General features: G+C 49.4%; 1 protein-coding gene across 2 annotated transcripts in view; it reads right to left on the bottom strand.

Moving 5' to 3' along the window:
* Positions 1-25,925, bottom strand: part of nlgn4xa (neuroligin 4 X-linked a) — a 307,693-nt gene that overhangs the window by 19,817 nt on the left and 261,951 nt on the right. The gene's annotated exons all lie outside the window — the stretch shown is intronic.

Below are 25,925 nucleotides of genomic sequence, written 5' to 3'. Positions count from 1 at the left end.
GCTGGCTGGTGGGATGGAGAATCACGCTCAGTGTTTATTTTTTCTCTTCCTTCTTTTTAATAAAGTTATCTTTTTTTCCCTTTATTTTTAATCATTCATAGAAGATCATAGAATTTACAGTGCCATAAGACCAGAAGACATTGGAGCAGAATTAGGCCATTCGGCCCATCGAGTCTGCACCGGCTCTTGGAAAGAGCGCCCCACTCAAGCTCACGCCCCCCCCCCCCCCCCCCCCCCCCCACCCTATCCCCGTAACCCCACCTGACCTTGTTTTCTTGGACACTAAAGGGTAATTTAGAATGGCCAATCCACCTAACCTACACATCTTTCGACTGTGGGAGGAAACCGGAGCACCCGGAGGAAACCCACGCACACATGGTGGAGAGAACGTGCTACCGTGCTGCCCTAAAGAATTATAAATAATTATTACATTAAAAAACATGTTTCACATGTTATTTTTGGGCATGAAAATGGGGATGAGAAATCAGTTGTGATTGAATGGCGGAGCAGACTCGATGGGCCGAATGGCCTAATTCTGCTCCGATGTCTTCTGGTCTTATGGTCTTATTATTTGGTGTGGAGTCACTGGTTCCTGTTAGGCTCCAAGCCTAAGTGAGATTCCGCAGGAGACTCTCACGCCACTGCATATTTGGAATTGAAGGCTGGCCTTAGTAATGGTCACCAGGAAACCATCACTGATTGTCATGAGACGATCGTCTGGTTCACTAATACCCTTCAGGGAAGGAAATCTGCCGTCCTTACCTGGTCTGGCCTACATGTGATTCCAGACCCACAGGAATGTGATTAACTCGTAACTGTCCTCTGAAATGGTCCAGCTCAGTTTAAGGGTAATTAAGGGATGGACAGTAAATGCTGGGCCAGCCAGTGTCACCCACTTCCTCAGAAAGCATAACAAAAAAGAGTATCCCTTAATTGGTCACTTAAGGGCTTTAATTGGTGGCACCTTTCCTCCACTGATATAATTCCATGGTATCAGGAAGGACACATCACCTTCTGCCTTCCTTTCCACTTGTCTGGGTACTCGACCCCCTTACCAACTCCCAAAGCTCCCATCAAACTCTGGAGAGTTGCCCAGTTTTTCTACAATATTCCTATCCCCATTATAAAGCTGATGTTAAGTTTCCAGAAGTAATTGATGATTACAGCATTCTTAAGTGAACCTAACATCACCAGACATTAGAATATATCAACCATTACAGAATCCAAGAGTAAATCTATCATTAAAGAGTCCAAGAATGAATCCCAATTACAAAAACCTAATACAAATCTATCCTTACAGATTTACTATGACTGGGTCATAGAATACATTGACTGTAGAATCATTAAATGATGTAGCACAGAAGGTCACTCACACCTGTAGTGAATGCAGAAATTGAAATATATTTCATATCTGCTACAGTAATATTATTAAAAAACTTAAGTTAAAGTATCCAGACTGTATATGTCTGCTAAAGTTGTAAGAAGTCAGAAAAAGTGAGCTCATGATTGATTCTAACCATTTACATGTTTACATGTAGAGGGTTAATGTAACATTGTTATGACTGCTGGAGATTCCCTGGAGAGTAGATAATTTATGAGGGATTGTATTTAGTCCTAGCTAAGTAGTCATGTGACATCTTAGTGGGATACAGATGATGTAATTAATGGGAGGAGCTAGGTCTATCTGTAGCTTTGCAGTTTGCCACAGGATTTGAGTTGAACAGCGGTTTTGCCAAATGCTGCGAGATTGAGCAGAGGTGTACTGGTGTTGCTCCTGAAAGGAACTCTCTACAAAGGTTGACAAGACCAAACAAGTAATCTGTTTGTTAACTTTATCTATAAGTGGCATTTGAACTGCATTGGGTTGCTTAATTGGTGTCAGTAGAAGATATAAGGAGTAACATCAAGTTTTTCCTTGTGTTTAAGAACTGTCCAACTGATAATTGTAAGGCTATTTTCTTTGATGTTAATATGATTAATTCTGTGTTAAATTAAAGTTTGTTTTAACATAAAATATACCTATTGGTCAGAGTCATCACTCCTAAGGTGAAGTATCCTTTCCTAACAGTTTTACAAATTTAAAGAAAATTGTTTGAGGTTCTCCTCTGATATCCTAACAAATGTTGGGGTCTGGTCCAGTATCCGACTTCGGAACATAGGAACATAAGAAATAGGAGCAGAAGTAGACAATTCAGCCCCTCGAGCCTGCTCCGCCATTCAATCAGATCATGGCTGATCTCTTGCTGGTCTCAGTTCCACCTCCCCATCTGTTCCCCATATCCCTTTAACCCATTTTTAAAATCAGAAATCTATATATCTCCTTCTTGAAACCTTCTTGAAACTCAGATTCCATGGCACTATTGGGCAGTGAGTTCCACAAATTCACCACCTTCTGCGAGAAGTAGTTCCTCCTCAGTTTTCAATCTACCATCTCTCAACCTATATCCACGACCTCTCGTTCAACATTGCCCCACAAGGGGGAACATTTGGTCTACGTTTAGCTTATCAATCCTATTTTGTATTTTATACATCTTGATCTGGCCCCTCTAATCCTCAGCTCCAATGAGTATAAGTGCAAATTGTTTAACCTCTCCTCCTACTTTTATGCTCTCCTCAACCCTTTCACCCCAGATTCACTCTGGTGAACCTCCTCTGAACTGTCTCCAATGCCACCACATCCTTCCTCAAATAAGGAGACCAAAACTGGACACAATACTCCAGATGTGGTCTCACCAACACCCTATACAATTGCAACAATACTTCTCTACTTATATATTCCTTTTGCAATAAACGCTAGCATAGGCAGCATGTTAGCGAATGGTTAGCACATTGCTTCACAGCTCCAGGATCCCAGGTTCGATTCCCGGCTTGGGTCACTGTTTTTGCGGAGTCTGCATGTTCTCCCCGCGTTTGCATGGGTTGCCTCCGGGTCCTCCGGTTTCCTCCCACAGTCCAAAGATGTGCAGGTTAAGTGGATTGGCCATGCTAAATTGCTGTTAGTGTCCAAAAAGGTTGGGTGGGGTTACTGTGTTACGGGAATAGGGTGAAGGTGTGGGTTTGGGCAGGGTGCTCTTTCTAAGGGCCGGTGGAGCCTTGATGGGCCAAATGGCCTCCTTCTGCACTGTAAATTCAATGGTGAACATTCCATTTGCCTTTTTAATGACATGCTGTACCTTCATACCACCTTTCTGCGATTCATGAACAAAGACACCCAGATCCCTCTGCCCTGACGCATCTCAGAAATGTTGGTCAGGTATGCTAACAAATGTAGGAGTCTGATCCGGTACCCGAGGTCCATTACCCAAACAAATGTTGGGGTCCGTTACACTAACTAATGTCAGGGTCCATTACCCGAACAAATGTTGGGGTCTGTTAGTTAACAAATGTTGGGGTCCGTTAGTTAACAAATTTTGGGGTCCGTTACCCTAACAAATGCCGGGGTCCAGTATCTGAACAAATGTTGACTAACATGCCATCATCTCGCGCTAGCCCTTTAAAAGTGTAGCACAGTTAAACCCATTCCACTGCGCTTTCCCCAGAGCTCTGTAAGATTTTTTTTTACCCCTTTCAATTATTTATCTAATTCTCTTTTGAAAGTCACCATTGAACCTACTTCAATCTTACGGGCAATGCTCTCCAGATCAAAACAACACTCTTGTGCAGAAAAAAAAAATGTTCTCATGTCTCCTCTGTTTCTTGTGCCAATTACGTTAAATCTGACATTGAATCTATTCGTGGCAACCCAGGCCCTCTCATTTACACAGCAACAAACCGAGCCAGCCTCGCATTGACTGATCGGGTGCACTAATTATTAAACTGGCCACCTGGACAATCTGTTCTGTTCACCAGCCAGTCAGTGAAGGATTGACAGGTGACCATACTGACAACGATTGTTGTCCGTGAGCGAAATGAAAACTGAGATTCAAGTAACTGTCTGTTGGATGACTTGTCCAATTTGCACTGCGTACGGCTGTGACTGTGTGCAACGAAAAAAAACCGGCACGTTCGTGAAGCACCTTTCGTGACCTCAGGACATCCTTAAAGCATTTTAAAATCACTGTAGAATCCTGGATTAATTTACCAGTGCAGGGCCCTGAAATGAATGGGCCATTTTATATAATGAGAGCAAAAATACTGTGGCGCTGGAAATCGAAATTTAAAGAAAATAAAATACTGGGAAAGCTCAGCAGGACCATTTTATATGTTTTACAGGCTCAGCATCGTCAGAGGCCATGGGCTGGACATCACCGTCCCTCTTGGCGTTGCATGGTAAATTAGCGAAAGAAGGTAGGTTGGAGTGACCATCACCCTTCCGTCGCCATGGCGTTTCATCAGCAGCGTGGAAGATGGCCTTGGCGCCCAGGCGAATTAAAACTCAGAAGAGGCCAGTCAAGGATATCTTCCTGCAGGTGCTGCCATTTTACCAGCAGACCATAGGCACTCTGCCTTATAAGGACCTCTGACCTGATCAGGCATACTGTGGCCCACAGAGGTGGGCCATGGAAACCGCACATTCAATCCCCCCGACTTAATCTTCCCTTCCCCCCCTCGCCTGTGCACGCCTGGCTGGTCCCAGCAACCCCAGATACCACACTCACTGGCTACCAGGGCAGTCAGGTGTCCCAGCAGTGGCAACGTCAGATGCTTCCCGCCGCCAGCGTGACGTTACGCCAGGAACAATCACTATTGGCTTCCAAAACCAGAAACTAGTCCTGATTGCCAGGCCGGTGACACGGAGGTGAGTATAGCCCCCGAGTGGTGAGGAACATGGCTAAGAAGTGCCTCCCACCCTCCTCAAATTGCAATGGTTCTGTTTCCTCCCTCTCCCCCTTCCTCCGTCTCTTCTCCTATCTCCAAATCTTCCCCCATCTCTTACACCCCTCCCTCCCGCTCCTCCTTCTCTTACCCCTTCTCCATTTCCTACCCCTTCCCCTATCTCTCACCCACTCCCCAAACTCTCTCCCACCCCTTCTCACTCACTGTCCTTCTGTTATCTCTTATCCCCTCCCCCAATCTTTCCTCCCCCACTTCCTCCCTACCGCCTGTCCCCTGCAACCCCTTTAACCCACCACTTCGCTCTCATCCACACCCCCAGCTCAGTTTGCAGGTCCAGCTGGAAACTGGCAGTGGGAGTCGGCAATGGTGGTGCCACCAATTATTTTGGGGGGAAGGGCGATGGATAGGGTGGAGAGTGTTGTAGTTGCTGGGTGGTAGAGTTTGGAGTCTAGAGTGTAGATGGGTAGGGAGACCATTTGGAGGTTGAAGGGGGCAGGGAATATTTAATGGGCAGCATGGTAGCACAATGGGTGGCACTGTTGTTCACAGCTCCATGGTCCCAGGTTCGATTCCCGGCTTGGGACACTGTGCGGAGTCTGCACATTCTCCCCGTGTCTGCGTGGGTTTCCTCCGGGTGCTCTGGTTTCCTCCCAAAAGACGTGCTGTTAGGTAATTTGGACATTCTGAATTCTCCCTGTGGACTTGAACAGGTGCCAGAGTGTGGTGACTAGGGGCTTTCCACAGTAGCTTCATTGCAGTGTTAATGTAAGCCTACATGTGACAATAAAGATTATTATTATTGTTAAACTGAGAGACTGGAAAGAAGGAGGGGGTGGAAAGTTAGACCCCTGAGACTTGGGTAGGGTGGATAGCTTTAAACGTATTTGGATAGCATTGAGCATATTGGATGCTTAGATAGATAGATAAATAGATGGATGGATGGATACAGGAAGGGGCCACTCAGCCCTTCGAGCCTGGCAAATCATCAAGTTCAATACCCTGATTCCACCTTCCCCTATATTCCTTGATCCCTTTAGCCCTGAGGTACAATATCTAATTTCTTCTTGAAATCACGCAATCTTTTGGCCTCAACGATTCTGTGTTAGTCAGTTCCACAGATTCACCACTCTCTGTGTGAAGACATCTCTCCTCACCTCTGTCCTGAAAGGTTTACCCCTTATCTTCAAACTAGACCCCTACGCCTGGACACCCTCCCCCACCATCGGGAACATTCTTTCTGAATCTATCCTGTCTGATCATGTTAGAATTTTATACGTTTCTATGAGAATGCCCCCCTCACTCTTCTAAACTCTAATGAATATAATCCTAACCGAGTTAGTCTCTCCTCATATGACAATCCCACCATGTCAGTAATCAGCCTGGTAAACCTTCGCTGAATTGAATAGCTTTGTGCATACTGGATAGCTTTGAGTGTATTGGACAGCTTTGAGCGTACTGGATAGCTTTGAGTGTATTGGATAGCTTTGAGCGTACTGGATAGCTTTTAGTGTATTGGATAGCTTTGAGCGTACTGGATAGCTTTGAGTGTATTGGATAGCTTTGAGCGTACTGGATAGCTTTGAGTGTATTGGATAGCTTTGAGCGTACTGGATAGCTTTGAGTGTATTGGATAGCTTTGAGCGTACTGGATAGCTTTGAGTGCTTTGGATAGCTTTGAGCGTACTGGATAGCTTTGAGCATATTGGAAAGCTTTGAGCGTATTGGATAGCATTGAACGTACCAGGTAGGTTTGTGCATATTTGAAAGCTTTGAGCGTACCTTTGAGTGCACTCGATGCCTTTGTGCACCTTGGCCATTTCATTGCATTTGATGTCAAAGATGGTAGAACCTGCGATCAGACTCATTCCAAATTAGACCATTTGATGTCAAATGATTGCTGATCATTTTCTCTCTCATTGAACACAAAAATGATGACAAGGCTTTCAGGTAGGGAAGATCCATCAATGCCAGTGGGGTTGAAAACTCATATACTTATGAACTGATGCCTGAAGGGGAGTCTTGAAGTGCGATAATAGTTTGTGGAGTAAATGCAATTATTTTGAGGCACTTGCTGACCATTCCCCTGGAATTCATTCTTCACAATATTAGCAATTAAGTCAGAGATGGCCAGATAGGAAAATGAATGAGGTAACGCGGTCAGATTGTAAGAACTAGGTTTCCTGGAGCCTGCTCCGCCATTCAGTACGATCATGGCTGATCTTCTGCTGCAGTACAAATTCATTTTCTCCGGGTGACCTGGGTATGTTCTCCATCCCCTTCGCACCCAAAGACCATTGCCATAAATAACTGAGCCATCCGCAGCCCTCTGAAGTAGGGAATTCCAAAGATGGGCAACCCTCCGAGTGAAGGAATTCCTCAGTTCCGAGTGACCGACCTCGATCCTGAGTGTATGACCAGGGATAGGGTGGAGGTGTGGGCTTAGGTAGGGTGCACTTTCTAAGGGCCGGTGCAGACTCGATGGACCACCCCCCCCCCCCCCCCCCCCCCCCCCCCGAGCTCTTGTCAATGAAATAGCCTCTCAGTGTGGATAAAAAGCAACTGGAACTGGAGGCAGGGCAGAGACATCCACGTGGTGAGTGGTTTGGATCAGGAGTGTGCTGCCTGAGAGTGTGCTGGAGGCATGAGCAATTGAGGCTTTGAAAAGGGAACTGGGTTATATCTGATTAGGCGGAATGTGCAGGGCTATGAGCGGAGGACGGGCCGGGGGGGGGGGGGGGGGGGGGGGGGCGGGGAGGATGGATAGCACTAGGTGCATTATTCACTCGGAGAATCAGAACAGACACGATGGGCCAAATGGCCTCCTTCCATGCCAGGACAACTTTGCGATTCTTATCATCTGACCACAGCTGACCTGGAAGTATTTGCCCCTGGTCTTTGATACCCCAAACTCAAAACTGGGCGGCACGGTAGCAGAACGGTTAGCACTGTTGCTTCACAGTTCCAGGGTCCCAGGTTCGATTCCCAGCTTGGGCCACTGACCTTGCGGAGTCTGCACCTTCTCCCCGTGTCTGCGTGGGTTTCCCCCGGGTGCACCGGTTTCGTCCCACAGTCCAAAGACATGCAGGTTAGGTGGATTGGCCATGATAAATTGCCCTGTAGTGTCCAAAAAGATTAGGTGGGGTGACTGGGTTACGGGGTTAGGGTGGAGGTGTGGGCTTAGGTAGGGTGCACTTTCCAAGGGCCGGTGCAGACTCGATGGACCGAATGGACTCCTTCTGCACTAAATTCTATGATTCTCTCTTCCATAGAATTGAAAGCCTCGATTACTCTCTACTCTCGTCTCGTCGTAATTGATAATCTGGGAATAGTCAAGATTGGAGGTACCAGCATTCTTCACATCGGTAGATTTAAAATGCATATATATTTTAAATTACATCATGTTTTAGCACAGTTAATAAATTTTATGACTGGGCGATTAAAATTTCAAGATTCACATCTACCTGACGTGCATTAATTAACGTGTTTTAAGTGCACCTTGTTTTTATCTGTCTCCAACCCCCTCCCTGGCCAGTGTTTGAAGCTGAAATGGATTGTTCGTCAGTCCGATGTCCTGTAGCTGCACATCCTCTATATATCATCCCACTATATCGACCATATCCTCTCTATGTCCTGGACTAGTGACTCCCACTGCCTTATCTACTGCCTCATTCTTATTACCCACCATCTCTGACCCTGCCTCAGGTCAGCTGCTGCTGAAACCCTCATTTATGCTTTTAACTATGACTATTCCCAGACTCCCCTTGCCAGCTTCTCATCTTACTCTTTTTATAACTTTAGCTCTTCCAACAACAAATCGCATTTATACAGCGCCTTAAATGTAGTAAACTGTACCCGAGCATGAGCGCAATGCTGGCACAGCGGTCAGCATTGCTTCCTCACAGCGCCAGGGACCCGGGTTCAGTTCCGACCTTGGGGTGACTGCCTGTGTGGAGTGATGCACCATCAATTACGACGAGACGAGAGTAGAGTGTAATCGAGGCTTTATTAAGCAGAGATGTGTTGCCTCCTGCAGCTGCTGCCGAAATGGCTGCAGCTCGGTGAGCCCACACATTTATACTCCGCCTACTGGGCGGAGCCAGCAGGCAGGGATCTACCCCCGTACCTGTAGTACAGGAGCCTTACTGTATTACCTCTCATATATGTATTATACAAACAGTGGTGATTACCACATTCACCCCCTGTTAAAAAAAGAGTCCAGCGAGGGCGGTGGAAAAACTATTTACATGGTATGTGAGCATTTTTAAAATGTACAGTTCGGTGAAAGTTTACAAATTTAGCCGGTCGGGTGCCTTGATCCTCCATTGTGAGCACCTCAGTCCCGGAGATGATGCAGGCGCCGGTTTGGTCGCCTGTGACTCTGGGAGCGTGTAGTCCTCATCCTCATCCCCGGGTGGAAGCAATGGGAGGACGGATTGTCCTGGAGCGGGGGCTGTAGTGAGTTGTGCTGGGGAGAGGATGGGTGGCAGGGGCAATTGGAGGGGGGGTGGGGACCCAGCTGGTGCCAGGCCCCTGAGGGAGACTGTGTCTTGGCGGCCATCGGGGTACGCCACGTAGGCGTACTGCGGGTTTGCATGCAGCAACTGTACCCTTTCACCCAACGGGTCTGTCTTGTGGAGCCACACATGCTTGCGTTGGAGGACAGGTCCTGGAGCTGCCAGCCACGTTGGGAGTGAAACCCCAGAGGTGGACGTCTTAGGGAAGGCAAGGAGACGTTCATGGGGGTTTCATTAGTCGCAGTGCAAAGTAGCGATCGGAAGGAGTTGAGGGCATCAGGGAGGACTTCCTGCCAGCGGGAGACTGGGAGATATTTAGACCGTAGGGCCAGCAGGACGGCCTTCCAGACCGTCCCATTCTCCCTCTCCACCTGCCCATTTCCCCGGGGGTTGTAGCTGGTCGCCCTGCTCGAGGCAATGCCCTTGCTGAGCAGGAACTGACGCAGCTCATCGCTCATAAAGGACACCCCAGTCACTGTGGATGTAAGCGGGGAACCCGAACAGGGTGAAGGTGGTGTTGAGGGCTTTGATGACTGTGGCAGACGTCACATCGGGGCATGGGATGGCGAAGAGGAATCTGGAGCGTTCATCGACCCATTCAGGAAGTAAGTGTTTCGGTCGGAGGAGGCAGGGGCCCTTTGAAATCCACGCTGAGGCATTCAAAGGGGCGGGAGGCCTTCACCGGGTGTGCTTGGTCTGGCCGGTAGAAGTGCGGTTTGCACTCCGCGCACACCTGGCAGTCTTTGGTGACCGCTCTGACTTCCGCAATGGAGTAGAGTAGGTTGCGGGCCTTTATGAAGTGAAAGAACCGGGTGACCCCTGGGTGACCATCGTGTAGGGCCCTGAGTCTGTCCACTTGTGCGCTGGCACACGTACCTCGGGATAGGGCATCGGGGGGCTCGTTGAGCTTACCGGGGCGATACAAAATCTCATAATTGTAGGTGGAGACCTCAATTCTCCGCCAAGGCGGCGGCGGGCGGACGGAAGGGGGGCCGCCCTGGGGGAGGGCGGCCACCGCGCATGCGCTGGTTGGCACCGGCCCAACTGCGCATGCGCGGGACCCGAGCCTCTGGCGCCCCCTAACACATGGCACCCCGGGCGACAGCCCGAGTTGTCGGTGCCTTGGGCCGGCCCTGACCGCGTGCATCGCCTTGGCGATGTCAGCCTTGATACGGTTGAAGGCCTGGTTAGCCTCAGCCATCAGGGGGAAAGCTGTGGAGTGGATGAGTGGGCGGGCCTTGTCCGCATAGTTAGGGACCCACTTGGCATAGTATGAGAAGAACCCCAAGCATCGTTTGAGGGTCTTGGGGCAGTGGGGGGGGGGGGGGGGGGGGGGGGAGTTCCATGAGGGGGCGCATGCAGTCGGGGTCGGGCACTGGAACTCCATTTTGCATAACATAGCCAAGGATGGCTAAGCGGTTGGTGCTGAACACACACTTCTCCTTATTATAGGTTAGGTTCAGGAGCTTGGCGGTGTGGAGAAATTTGAAAAGGTTAGCGTTGTGGTCCTGCTGGTCATGGCCGCAGATGGTGATGTTATCCAGGTACGGGAAGGTGGCCCGCAGTTCGTAGCGGTCAACCATTCGGTCCATCTCCCGTTGGAAGACCGAGACCCCATTAGTGACGCCGAAGGGGACCCTAAGGAAGTGGTAAAGGCGGCCGTCTGCTTCAAACGCAGTGTATGGGCGTTCTGCCTTAGGATGGGGAGCTGGTGGTAAGCAGAATTCAGGTGCACTGCAGAGAAGACCAGGTACTGTGCAATCTGATTGACCATATCAGATATGCGTGGGAGGGGGTACACGTCGAGCTGCGTGTACTGATTGATGGTCTGACTGTAGTCAATGACCATTCTGTGTTTCTCCCCAGTCTTTAGAATTAGCACTTGGGCTCTCCAGGGGCTGTTGCAGGTCTCAATGATGCCTTCCCATAGTAGGCGCTGGACCTCTGACCTGATGAAGGTCCTGTCCTGGGCACTGTACCGTCTGCTCCTGGTGGCGAGGTTTGCAAACAGGGAGGGTGGGTCGACCTTAAGGGTCGTGAGGCCGCATACAGTAAGGGGTGGTAGGAGCCCGCCAAATTTTAATGTTAGACTTTGGAGGTTGCACTGGAAGTCCAGGCCGAGTAGCAAGGCAGCGCAGAGGTTGGGGAGGACGTAGAGCCGGAAGTTGCTGAACTCTACGCCCTGGATGGTGAGGGTGGCGATGCAGTACCCCCGGATCGCCATGGAGTGGGATCCGGAGTCCTGGGAGATTCTCTGAGTAATGGAGTGTACCGCGAGGGAGCAGCGCCTTACTGTAGAGGGGTGGATAATGCTCTCCGTGCTCCGGGGTCGAGAAGGCAAGGTGTCTTGTGGCCATCGACTTTCACCGTAGTTGTCGTGGTTGCGAGGCCGGGACTGGTTGAGCGTTATGGAGGCGAGCTGCAGCTGGTGTTGGTGGGCCACGGGCTGGTCGGTGGCGGTTGCAGGCGATGAGCGGACAGATGAGGTGCCCGACGAGCAGGGGTCCTGAGGCGCCACCCAAAATGGATGTGTTCTGGAGAGAGGAAGATGGTGGCGCCCACGGGCTGCACGTGGGCTGCGGGGACGAAAATAGCAGTGCCCACGGGTCGCACGTGGGGGCTGCAGGAACAATGGGCCTGGATACACCGGCAATCAACCAGGCCTGGCATACCACAGCGAAATGTTCCTTCTTCCCGCAGGCCTTGTAGATTGCGCTCCATGCCGGGCAGCGCTGCCGAGGGTGCTTTGTCTGCCCGCAGAAATAGCACTTGACCCCCCCCCCCCCCCCGGGGTTGGCTGGCTGCCGCGCGGCGCAGGCTTGGGGTTGGCTGGGGGCGGCCGCTGGTGGGGCCCACGATGTCCATGAGGGTGGCGCCGTGCGGTCAGGGGCGTACGCTTGTACATTATGGGAGGCTACCGTTAGTGAGGTCGCGGGTTGCTTGGTCGCTGCGAGGTCAAGCGCACCCCTTTCTAAAATGTGCTGGCAGATGTACGGCGACCCTATGCCCAAAACGAAATCGGCCCTGATTAGGAGTTCAGTATGTTGAACGGCCGAAACTGCCTGGCAATCACAGTTCCTCGCCAGGACGTGCAGGGCACGCCAGAAATCCTCCAACGACTCACTGGAGTGTTGTTGCCGCATGGACAGGAGGTGCCTGGCATAGAGTTTGTTGGTCGGCCGGGTGTAGTTCCCTTTCAGAAGCGCCATGGCCTCAGTGTAGTTGGGAGCATCCCGGATAAGGGGAAAATTATCGGAGCTCAACCGTGAGTACAGGATCTGGAGTTTCTGTGCTTCTGAGGGTTGTTCTTGCGCTGATCCGATGTAGGCTTCAAAGCAAACTAGCCAGTGGTCGAAGGCCGACGTGGCGTTGTCTGCTTGAGGGTGCAGCTGTAGGCGATCTATCGCCGTAAAATCTCTGCTTAATAAATTGATGCACTATCAATTACGACGAGACGAGAGTCGAGAGTTATTGAGGCTTTATTAAGCAGTGATGTGTAGCCTCCTGCAGCTGCTGCCAAAATGGCAGCAGCTCGGTGAGCACACACATTTATACTCCGCCTACTGGGCGGAGCCAGCAGGCAGGGAGCTACCCCCGTACCTGTAGTACAGGAGCCTTACCGTATTACCTCTCATATTCGTATTATACAAACAGTGGTGACTACCACATGGAGTTTGCGCATTCTCCCCGTGTGTGCGTGGGTTTCCTCCGGGTGCTCCGGTTTCCTCCCACAGTCCAAGATGTGCAGGTTAGGTGGATTGGCCATGCTACATTGCCCCTTAATGTGCAATGATGTGCAGGTTTGGTGGATTTCCCCTGCTAAATTGCCACTTAGTGTCCAAAGGTTAGGTGGAGTTGCGGGAATGGGGCTAGGTACGGTGGTCTTCCAGAGGGTCGGTGCAGATTCAAAGGACCGAGTGGCCACTTTCTGCACTCTCGAGATTCTATGAAGGCGTGGCACAGCAGTGTTATCAAACCCAATTTGACACTGATGTGCATCAGGAAATAATGGGATAGCTGGAGGTAGCTTTGAAGGAGACTCTGTATGGTGAAGCGAGAGAGGGGCAAGAGGCTTCTCAGGAGAGGTTTTCAGAGTTCTCAAGGCAGCTGAAAGCATTGCCGCCAATTTGGGAGCAGTTACAATATGGGACATGCAAGAGGCCAGAATTAGAGGTTGATAGGTATCGCAGAGGGCTGCAACGCTGGCGGAGGTGACGGCGATGGGGAAGGGCAAGAGCTGGGAGGGATTTAAAAACTGGGGTGAGAACTTTAAAATGGAAGGCGTTGCCGGACCGGGAGTGTGCACACAAAGGCACTGCAGTGAGATTAAAAACCTTCTTAATCACCATGTGAACCATTAGTCCAGGCTTCCTGCTGCGTTAATCAGCAAAGCTCAGGTACTGAGTCATTACTCGTCCCACTGATAGGATGAAATATTAGGGCCACAACGACGCATTTAACCGAAGCCACTAAATTGGTGTATGTTTAATTTGCTTTTTGTTTTTAGCTGTTGAACGGGAGACACATTTATCACGTATCCTAACCCTGTGTAGTTTAGAAAACAAATAAAATGAAGTCTAATTCTGAATGCCTGTCTTTTTTTTTTAAACTCTCTGTCTCGGACCCGCAACTATTTTCCTGAACATCTCTCCTCTCCTCTTTGTGCCATTGACACCAGACCTTGGCATCGGAGAATTCCCACTTCCTGATTTACCTCAGCGTCCCTCTTAAGCCTTGCTGCCCCGGTGGCGTTCCACACATTGACCCTCGACCCTTCACCTAGATTTCTCCAATTCTAAAAAGGCTAAATAATAATTTGAGCGGACAAATGCGATTTGGCCTTTCGGGGAAGCGGGGGGGGGGGAGAAATGATAGGCAGCTCAACAAGTGGCACTGCTTAGATCATTACATAAGGCCCCATAGATTTCATAATCCATGGCATTATTTGGGAAAGTCGGCACAAAAGCATCTATGTACTGCTCAGTGTGATAGGCCACATTACTAAGTCATGAATAGATGACTGAACAGTCTTTGTTCACTCTGCTCAAGCCATGTCACTTGTGAAGAAAGTAATTCAAACTGAGAACAGACTTCATTCTTAGAGCAGGGAAAATACTGGGGGAGTATACAGTGGGAATGAAGTATCGGATTAAAAAAAAAATCTTCAAACAAGTGCTTGGAGCCAACAAGGAGGGTTTGGTCCGTCAAGTTGGCATTCAGCGCTGTTCCGTCCATTCACTCGCAGCCCAAGGGGAACAGTGCGATGTCTATGCAGCAGAATCTGTTGCTGAATTGGAAAAGAGAGGGCACTGTGTTCTCCCAAACTCTGCTGCTGCCAGCAGTGAGTGTCGGGCACTGTGCGCGGCCATAGATTTTACTCCCCGGTCCCGGGTCACAGGGGGCTGAGGAAGTCAGCGAAACGAAAATGGGAGGAATGCACATTGTGGCCTCAATGGAGTCAAAGTGGGATGAGGGAGGTGGAGATGGAGAGGCGCCGGGGGAGGGGGATGCCGGGGGAGGGGGATTGCGCGGAGAGTGTCGACATCTTAAAACCTAATAATCGGGAAGCTCCCAGCGTCACAAAATATCCGTCGAGGGTTATGTGACCTTTTGAGAGAAGCACGTACAAGCTGCAGAATTAATGATGAAGTCTGCAGCCACTGAAAGATGCAGAATCATAGGACGATCCATGTGGAAGAATGCCATTCAGCCCTTTGCACCTGTGATAGCTCTCTGCTCATTAATAAATTAGTCCGATTGCCCTGCTCTTTTTTAGTAACCCTGCAAGTGTATTCTCCTCAAGTGTTTATAAAATTCCCTTTTGACATTGCGACTGAATCAGTTTTCACCCTCCTGCTTGGCATTGCGTTCCCAATCATAACAAGTCAATTTGTGACTGAGCGAGAGAAACAGAGTTAATATTTCAGATCAGCGATCGTTCACCTGAACAGGAAGCTGTGGTCAGTTTTTACGCAAGATGTGGTGATCACTTTTTCTGTGTTTGATTATGTGTGCCTGCTTACTATTGATGCTCACTGTGTTTGACTAGTTAAGCTTGGGTGTGGACTCGGGGGGGGGGGGGGGGGGGGGGGGAAACAAACTGTAGAAAGAGCTGGATGTCAGAGCTGAAGCATGGAGAAGACATTTTAAAGCATTGTGAATAAACCCTGTTACACACATAGGAACGAGTGTTAAAAGGATGGGGGGGGGGGGGGGGAGACTCATTGAACCTTACAAAATACTGCGAGGCCTAGATAGAGTGAACAAGGAGAGGATGTTTCCACTAGTCGGAGGAACTAGAACCTGAGGGCACAGCCTCAGACTGAAGGGATGATCATTTGAAACTGAGATGAGGAGGAATTTCTTCAGCCAGAGGGTGGTGAATAGAACATAGAACAGTACAGCACAGAACAGGCCCTTCGGCCCTCGATGTTGTGCCGAGCAATGAACCTGCGGAACTCTTTGCTGCAAAAGGTTATGGAGGCTAAATCGCTGAGTGTCTTTCGTCACTTCAGCCCACCCCAGTCCAATGCCAGCATCTCCACATCATGAGTGTCTTGAAGACAGAGATAGATAGGTTCTTGAATAATATCGGGATCAGGGATTATGCGGAGAAGGCACGAGAATGGGGATGAGTCACAATTGAATGGCTAAGAAGACTCAATGGGCCGAATGGCCTAATTCTGCTCCTATATCTTTTTTTTTATCGTTCATGGGACGTGGAATCGCTGGCTAGGCCAGCATTTATTGCCCATCCCTTAACTGTCCTTGAGGGGGCAGTTGAGAGTCAACCACATTGCTGTGGGTCTGGAGTCACATCTCGGCCAGACCAGGGATGACAAATTTCCTTCCCTAAAGGGCGTGAGTTAACTAGATGGGTCTTTACAACAATTGGCAATGGTTTCATGGTCATCATGAAGACTTTTTAAAAATCCAGGTTTTTATTTAATTCAAATTTCGCCATCTGATGTGGTGGTATTTGAACCCAGGTCCCCAGAGCATTACCCTGGATTTAAGGCTTACACGTCCAGTGACAATACCACTATGCCACCACCTCCCCTTGTGGTCTTATCTCTGAATAGATCCAAGATTTAAACATACCACACAAATTACAAAAACGCAGAGGAAGGGAGCAGAACAAAAACGTCAAGGGATTATTTTTATTCTTTCACGGCCCACCTTATCTCTGGCTCAGGAATTTCTGAGAAGCTATGTGGCGCTCCAACATCTCCCAGTTCTGATGAAAGCCCATTGACCCAAAATACTAACTTTGTATTTTATTTACTCTCTCCAGGTGCTGCCTGACCAATTGGGGTTTGTTTTCCAACATTTTCCGTTTCTGTTTCCCATTTCCAGCAGTCTGTTTTTTGTCGCGGCCATTTTAATGTTGCTGACGCCAGCAGTGACTGCACAGCGCCGGGGCCCGAGAGTAAATGAGGCAGTGTCCTCGGCTCCAGAGGGTTGGGGTTGCCATCTGGTTATGGCGGCATCACCATCACCCAGTGGGTGAGGCGAATCCTGCCCCAAGTGCCACTTTAAGATGGGCTGGGTGGGGTGCACGAACCTGGTGGGCACAGGACCCCATCGTCGCAAAATTGGACTTTGACTGCTCGCACCTCCATCTGGCAAATAAATGAATGGAGGTTCTTGGGGAACTGGCAGTTGACCTTAAAGTGAAGGCTGCTTCCTTGGCAGCCCGTTGCACTGAAAAGGAATGCGTAATCCAGTGGTTCCCAAGCAGAGGTCCACTGGTGGTCAACGCAAGTACTGCAAGTACTTCGTTATGTATCATAATAAATGTTATATTACTATTCACAATGTCATTTGCTTCACAAGCACCCTTGGGTGAGATTCTCCAGCCGTGTGTTTCTCGACGGCGCACCGATCGCAGGTGGCGGGATTCTCTACTCCCGTCTCTTGTCAATGGGATTTCCCATTGAAGCCCCCCCCCACGCCATCAAGAATTCTGGCTCGTGTGTAATATAATCTGCAATGTCTATGTGAGGGTGCATCATAAACTATTAGAGATAGCTAAATACCCGTTGATACGTAAGTTTGACTCCCGTCAGCCATAGGCAATCTAAAAAAAATAATGTTTAAGTCAGTCTGTGTATGGTGTGACCCGCAAAAGCTTTTGATGATGATTTATGGTCCTCAGAAAGTGTGAACCATTGGTTTAACCCCTGTCTGTGTTGTGTTATGTACTCTGGGATAACACAGGCTGCACTCGATGCAGCTTTGACTAAAAGATACTCCAGACTTTGAAGTAAATTCAATGTGACTTATTGAACCATTAGCACAGTTCTCTATGAGTTCAACTCTCCTGCTAATCTTGCTGTAGTAATTCAGTCTAACTAACCAGTCCACTCTAAGCCACGTGGTGGGAGTGATGCTTTTGATCTGCCCCTGTCCTTCTCTCTAAGTGTCGCCTGTGGAAAGAGACAGAGCATGTGTGCCCTGTCCTTATATATGGGTTGTGTAATGCCCCCTTGTGGTAGTGTCACCTCTGGGTGTCTTGACTGCCCATTGGTCATGTCCTATTCTATGTGTTCATTAGCTGTATGTCTGCATGTCATGGCGTCTATGGTGCTCCCTCTAGTGTTTACTTAGTCGTAGGGTATTTACATTAACCCCTTGTGTATTTATAATGATGCATATCGCCACAGTCTGTATCTGAACTCAATTATTCCAAGTCTCTCCTGATTGGCCTCTCACTTTTTGCCCCCATAAATGTTAGCCAAAATTATGTCTACATCCCACCTCAAACAAAGTTCAGTTTGCTTACCAACATTGGCTCGCAGTTCTCCACACCTCCCCTCAATTTCAAAACTTTCAAATTGTTTTCAAATCCCTCCAAGGTCTTGCCCCCTTCCCATCTCCGTAATCTCCTCCAGCTCACCAAGATCTCCACTCTCCTCCAAATTTGTGCGCCTCCAATATTAATCACTTTGCTATTGGCTGGCTTCGCTTCAAGTTCTGGAATTCCCTCCCTATACGCTCCGCCTCTCTACCCCGCGCTCCTCTCCTAGAAGACACTCCTTAAAACAGCCACCTTTGACCGAGTTGTCCATCATCTGTGCCAGTATTTCATTACATGACACGGTGTAAAAATTTTTATTGGTGACACTCTTTGAAGCACTGTGGCACGGTTTACCATACTGAAGGTTCGAGAAGGAGATTGACCACCACCTTCTCAGGGCAGCAACAAATGCTGGACTTGCCAGCGATGCCCAACGACACTGACAATGAATAAAATGAGAGGATATAGGGTAAAACAGTGCATAACACTGGAACACGAGTTAGCCCTGTGAGCTTGCTCCGCCATTCAATGGGGTCATGCCTGATCTGTTTCTTAACTGCATCCACATGCCATCACTCCATATCCTTAGAATCAAGCACAGATTGGCATCACAGTTGGCAGGATGATTGGTGTAGGAGGCACAAGGTGTTGTTCGGAGGTTATGGACATGGAGGGTGATCGAAAGGCTGGCCAAGACTGAAAAAAAGCTGGAAGCATCTGGCACTGTTACTGGCAGGAAGGATAAGGTGGAAAATAGCGGATTACTCAGCATTGAAATCTGTCAACACACAGCGCAAAAAATACATTGTTGGAAATCACAAATCATTAAAAAAAAATGACTGGTTGAGCTTGGCGAGCCTCATCATTGACATTGATTGCCTTATTCCGCAAAAGATTCACAATCAATTGTTGAGCAGAGCTAGCTGAGTTTGACAATTGATATCACATTCCTTCCTGTGCTCCCCCCCTTTCCCCACCTAGTTGCAGCAGTAGATATTCCTCTGATCTCCTCCCCTCATTGGGCTTGCTGACTGTGCTGACGATGGGATCAAAACTCTACCATTGACATCCCTCAGCCTAATTGGGAGAACCACGCAGTCTCATCAATCGCAGGCAGCCACTCAGCTACTCAGATAGAAAGGGGCCCATGCTGCACGTCCAGTTATTAATCAGAACCTATCACGCTGTCTAAAGAGACGGCTTTGGTTTCTACACGGAGCTCACTCGTTAATCGGAAGGGGGTGGGTTAAAACCCACTTGAGTGCAATGGAAGCTGAATGCTGAGGGAGCGCTGCACTGCCGAAGGCTCACTTCTTCAAGTGAGACGTCAAACCTAAGGGCATTCATGGCAGGTCCCGAAGCACCTGACAGCAAATGAAGTATTCCTGAAGTGTAGTCACTTCTGCCATCTCAAAAAATGCAGCATCCAGTTTATTTTTTAAATTATAAATTGAGAGCACCCAATTAATTTCTTCCAATTAAGGGGCTATTTAGCATGGCCAATCCACCTACTCTGCACATCTTTGGGTTGTCGGGGGGAAACCCACGCTGACACGGGGAGAAGGTGCAAACTCCACACGGACAGTGACCCAGAGCCAGGATCGAACCTGGGACCTCGACGTTGTGAGGCAGCAGGGATAACCCACTGCGTCACTGTGTTTATTAACAGAAATATCCCACAAGAAATGAGACAGATGACTGGAAAATCTGTCGATTGACGGTTAACCATTAATATTTAAAGAACAGATTATCCAGTGATCTATCTCTGTTGTTTTGTGGCACCGTCATATAATATCATCCCCATAGTGCCGGAAGAGGCCATTTGGCCCATCGGATCTTGCTGTGCACAAATTGGATGCTGCATTTTCTCGATGGCAAAAGGCAGGCCTGGAAGGGACTCTCTGTTCTGGAGCCAGCAGAGAATCAGGACTGGTCTCTGCTGGAGCAAGGAGCGGGGCCCAGGTGTGGGTCTCTCTCCTTAGCCAGGGGAAGAGCTCGCCGGATCTCGTCGGAATCCCTTTATCGGGCCGCCCATTCAAAATGGCGGCCCAATCCTGTGGTCGGGCAGCAGGCCCCCTCAACGCTCACCCCTGCTCCCGTTGACAAGGGGGAGACTTGGGCTTCAGGCATGTTAATTGCATGCATATTTATGCTTTACTTTAATTTACAAGTTTCCGCCGGTGTGGGAGGGGTGGTGGAGCAATGGACCATTGCATCCGGCGACGAACCCGATTTCCGGGTGACCCACCATTCTCTGGCCATTCGAGAAAAAAATCCAGTTTCCCACTGGCGCCGTTCACACCTGTTCTCAGCCGACAGGGCCTCGGCCTGGAAGGGTCGGGGGGGGCGTCCTGTTGGGCGGGAGGGGGAGTCCGACCCCGGGGTGGGCCTCCGATGTGGCTTGGCCCGCGATTGGGGCCCACCGATCGGCAGGCCAATCTCTCTGGCTGGGAGCCTCCTATCTTCTGCGCCGGCCCCTGTCGCCCTGCGCCATGTTGCGCCGGGTCCGCAGCGGCGAAGGAAGCCACCGCACATGCGCACGTTGGCGCCGGTGCCACTGCACATGCGCGGACCCCGTGGCACCCAGTTGACGCTGGGATAAGCAGCTGGAGCGGCATGGATCGCTCCAGTGCCGTGCTGGCCCCCTGTAGGGGCCAGAATTGCTGATCCTCAGGACGTGCTGATGCCGTCGAGAATCGCGATGGCGTTTCCGACAGAGTCAACACTTAGCCTCAGGATCACAGAATCCCGCCCACTATCTATCAGGTTGACAGCAGGTGCTCACTTACACTGAGAGATATTACACTGGAAGTTATATTTGTTCGGGCCCTTCCTGTCTATTCCCTTATTTCCCCTTTCTTTATTTTTGCCATTATTATTTTTGATCCATGGGTGATTAATGGACATGTATCTTTAAATCAAGCAGCTGAGAGAAGGAAGAATTGAAGAAATTGCAACATGGTGCTGCTAGTTTTGGACAACTTAACTCAGTCTTTTCAGCACCCGAGAGATGGGGGTGGGTCTTGATTCGATTGATTGGCTGGTGGCCAATGAATTGGCCAAAAGGCTGCATTATGTCTGGTAACAGGTGGTGATTGGGTCTTACTTGAAGTGGAATGATCTTAAGAGACCCAATCAGCTCAGTTTTGAATCTGGAGACTCAGGGGAAGGACCTGCTGTCTTCTCGCTCTCTCTTCCAAAAGGCTGTGGGTTGCTGTATTTCTGAAACTGCAGAGACTTGAATGAATCTACAGTGAAACCATTCCACTGAGGACAGAGACCTGGATCTAAAAGCTTCCATTGATGGAAGGTTTGCTAAAAGACAGCCACCTGAAACAAAGTCTCTATTGCCTTTTATTCATGATTTGCACCCCTCTCTTGCCCTCTGTGTTTCCCTAACTTGTGTGTGTGTGTCGAGGGTGGGGGCAAGTTAAAGTGGGGGATTAGGAATTAGATAATAGTTAACCAGTTGGATTTGTTGCATATTTCATTATAGTTCTTTTTGTAAATAATGAGTAAGTGTGTTTAAATTTACAAACCTGGTGACTGTAATTATTGGACAGCCAAGGGCCAAAGACTTTGACTCCGGTTCAAGTGGGGCTGGAATTGGCTGTGCACCCAGCCAGGGTGTCAAAACATATCTAAGGAGCATTGGAGAAACATCAAAGGGAGTGGGGGATTGAAGATTCATTCTCAGGATAGGCTGTAGATTGTTTTCGGATCGTGTTTTCCTATGTTTCGATGTACTGTCCCCGCAGGACTAATAGCCTCACCTTTTCAAGCCAATGATTGCATCCAAACTAACGTGTCCCAGATTGGAGCAGAATTGATTACTTTCCTATTTGTTAATTCTGGAGCAGACTGCCGTATCACTCTCCTGGTTGGCCTCTCACATCCTACCCATCATAAACATGGACATTCAGAACTCCCCTACCTGCCCAAGTCCAACTCCCCTGCCGTAACTCGCTGGTCGACATTGCCTTCCGCTCCGTCAGCGCCTTTGAGTTTAAAATTCCCATCCAGGTTTCCAAATCTCTCCTTGACTTCGCCTGCAACCCCCCCCCCCCCCCCCCCCCCCCCCCCCCCCCACTCCCCCAGTCCCCCACCACCCTCCCTCCCGATCTCTGTAATCTCCTCCAGCTCTACACACTCTTGGACCCCTGAATTCTGCCCCTCCTGGCCCTTTGAGTACCCCCAATTTATACCACTCCTCCATTACCTTCAGTTGCCAAGGCCCTAAGCTCTCCGCCAATTTATCTCTCTGTCTTTCTTGAAGGTGCGCCTTAAAATCTACCTCATGATGCAAGTTTCTGGTTACCTGGCTTAATAGCTTCTTCAGCAGCTTGGCATAAGATGTTGTTTGTTGACACTCTTGCTTTGGGGTATTTTATTATATTGCAGGTGCGATATAAAGGAGCTTGTTTTTTTTCCCCAAATCTGCAGAGTTTGGAAAGATCTGAAACACACATCATGCTTTTCCCCACGAGCAGGAGAATCCGATTCTCCGAAGAAGAATTGGATCATTTCATCTTCCACTTTGGAATCTTTACCAGACCCTTGGATGACCCGTTACTTGTGGGTTGGAATGGGATTATTGAACAGCGTGAAATTTACATTGTGAAGGTTATTTTGATCATCAGTGCAGTTTTAAGAGTGCTGCCAGTGTCTGTAATGGATGCTAACCGTAGAGAGGCAGCATGAATTGACAGGGTGCTGGTTCGTAGATCCTTGCGTTTTCAGTGCCAGTTGGACAATTTAACTTTGTTGCATCTCAGAGAGGTACGGACAGCGTCTCCTCAGCAACTAGGGCCCGGGATTCTCCCTTACCCAGCAGGGCAGGGGGTCCCGGCGTGTTGGAGTGGCGTGAACCATTCCGGCGTTGGGCCGCCCCAAAGGTGAGGAAGTCTCTGTACCTTTAGGGGCCAAGCCCTCACATTGAGGGGCTAGGCCCATGTCGGAGTGGTTCCCACTCCGCCGGTTGGCGAAAACGGCCTTTGGCGCCACGCCAGCCGGGGCCGAAAGGGCTTCGCTGGCCGGCGTAAGTCCATGCATGCGCCGGAGCGTCAGCGGCTGCTGACGTCATACCGGCGCATGCGCAGGGGAGGGGGTCTCTTCCACCTCCGCCATGGTGAAGACCATGGCGAAGGCGGAAGAAAAAGAGTTCCCCCACGGCACAGGCCCGCCGGCCGATCGTTGGGCCCCGATCGCGGGCCAGGCCACCGTTGGGGCACCCCGCCGGGGTCAGATCGACAAGTGCCCCCCCCCCCCCACCCCAGGACCCCGGCGCCCGCCTGCGCCGCCAATCCCACCGGTAAGAGAGGTGGTTTAATCCACGCCAGCGGGAGGGGCTAGTCAGCGGCGGGACTTAGGCCCATTGCGGGCCGGAGAATCGCCGCGGGGGCCCCGCCGACCGGCGCGGCGCGATTCACGCCCCCGCCGAATCTCGGCGGGGGTGGGATTGATGCGGCCCTGGACGATTCTCCGACCCGGTGGGAGGTTCGAGAATCCCACCCCTTGTTTGGGCAAAATGACGATTTTGCCAGCGGCTCCACATTCCAAGACTTTTTTTTTAAAAGCTGCATAAATATGTAGATTTCAAAGCGGCTTTCTGCTTTTTAGTGACCTACATGTTCGCTAAATCTTGGAGAATCTGTGCTGTATCCAAAATGGTGCAGGGAACCCCTATCTGTAAATTCTGCCCCCATTTCCCATAGGTCCTGTATTCGACAGGAGGGGAACTGAGTTCATACACATGCCAATTTGTGCTGGAGAGAGGGCCTTATCCCGTCGTGTGTGAGGGACGATTTGTTAAGAGGAGATGTAAATGCACATAAAAGATGGATATATTTCTATAATGTCTGTGGAATTGTAAAGCTGTCAAATTATTTAAATCACCTGATGTTTAAATAAATAAAACAAATGCAGCCTGTCTCAGTGAGTAGAAACAAGATTTGTGCTTACCGTTTCAATAGCTGTTTCTTGATATAGCCTGAAGTGCTAACATTATACAACACTATTACTGCTTGACCTATTTCCATAACTTATCATTGTCATAGTGGGGGTCTGTTGGTTCACAGTTTGATTGACAGCTCTAAGACATTATTAAATTACAGGACCAGAGACACAGGTTCAATTCAGGCTTCAGGTAAATCTGTGTAGAGTTTGCACATTTCCCCCGTGTCTACGTGGGATTCCTCCGGGTGCTCCAGTTACCTCCCACCATCCAAAGATGTGCAGGTTAGGTGGATTGGCCATGCTAAATTGCCCTTAGTGTCCAAAGTTGTGCAGGTTACGTTAAGGGATCAGAGGAATAGGGGGAGCGGGTGGGCCCAAGTACGATGTTCTTTCAGAGGGTCATTGCAGACTCAATGGGCTGAATGGCCTCATTCTGCACTCTAGAGATTCTATGATTAACTGGGTTTGAAGTAGGTTATGAATACAAATGCTTGTTTTTATTAGCCATGATGTGGAGATGCCGGCGTTGGACTGGGGTGAGCACAGTAAGAAGTCTTACGACACCAGGTTAAAGCCCAACAGGTTTGTTTCAAACACTATCTATCGGAGTACTGCTCCACTGCTTCACCTAAGGAGGGAGCAGTGCTCTGAAAGCTAGTGTTTGAAATGAAAATGAAATGAAAATCGCTTATTGTCACAAGTAGACTTCAAATGAAGTTACTGTGAAAAGCCCCTAGTCGCCACATTCCAGGGCCTGTTCGGGGAGGCTGGTACGGGAATTGAACCGTGCTGCTGGCTTGCCTTGATCTGCTTTAAAAGCCAGCTCTTTAGCCCTGTGCTAAACCAGCACTGTTGGACTTTAACCTGGTGTTGTGAGACGTCTTACTGTTTTTATTAGGATTAAGTACTTGAGGGGATTTAAATGTATTGAGCGGGCTTTCATGAATAAGAACACTGAACGTAGAACATACAGTGCGGAAGGAGGCCAATCAGCCCATCGGGTCTGCACCGACCCACTTAAGCCCTCACTTCTACTCTATCCCCGTAACCCAATAACCCCACCTAACCTTTTTTTGGTCACTAAGGGCAATTTATCATTGCCAATCCACCTAACCCGCACGTCTTTGGACTGTGGGAGGAAACTGGAGCACCCGGAGGAAACCCATGCAGACATGGGGAGAACCTGCAGACTCTGCACAGACAGTGACCCAGCGTGGAATCAATCCTGGGACCCTGGCGCTGTAAAGCCACAGTGCTATTCACTTGTGCTGCCGTGCTGCCAAAAAAGAGGGACATATTATATAGTAAATATACACTAAGAAGAATAAGAGGTACATATTATATAGTAATGTCTGTAATTAATTTTTGGAACATTATTTCTTTCCAGCCGAGCTCCTAAGGTTTGCCTATGATGGATACTGGAGCACGGAAAGTTTAAGGCGCATTGTGATGGGTGGGGATCATAGGTTGCCATGAATTGGCATTAAGTTGACATAGGGGCAATGAGGGGCCATGTGGGTGGCTGGGAGTTCACAGGTGAGCATGAGTTGTCAGGTATGGGAACGGAGAGTGGGTCGGGGTGATGGGGATTAGGGGTGAGGCCTAGAAAGCCTAATATTTAACTGGGATGAACTTGCAGAGAACCCAGGCAGGTTTATTAACTAGCCCGTTTCGGCACTTCGCAGCTCCAGTGATTGCCTCAGATTTTCATTCGGGACACTGGCACACCCAATTCCATCCTGCGTACCCTCCCCCCACCCCCCGGAATGGAGACTCTGCCACTTGGGGCGCATTTTCCTGAGGCGGGTGTGCCAAGCCAGGAGATTTTCTGATGATGCAACGCTGGCCTCCATGGCGAAAACCCAAGGCCAGGAATTCCT

The sequence above is a fragment of the Scyliorhinus canicula genome, chromosome 14 (assembly GCF_902713615.1).
Source record: "Scyliorhinus canicula chromosome 14, sScyCan1.1, whole genome shotgun sequence".
Classification (NCBI taxonomy): domain Eukaryota; kingdom Metazoa; phylum Chordata; class Chondrichthyes; order Carcharhiniformes; family Scyliorhinidae; genus Scyliorhinus; species Scyliorhinus canicula.
This window is presented reverse-complemented; position numbering and strand designations above follow the sequence as displayed.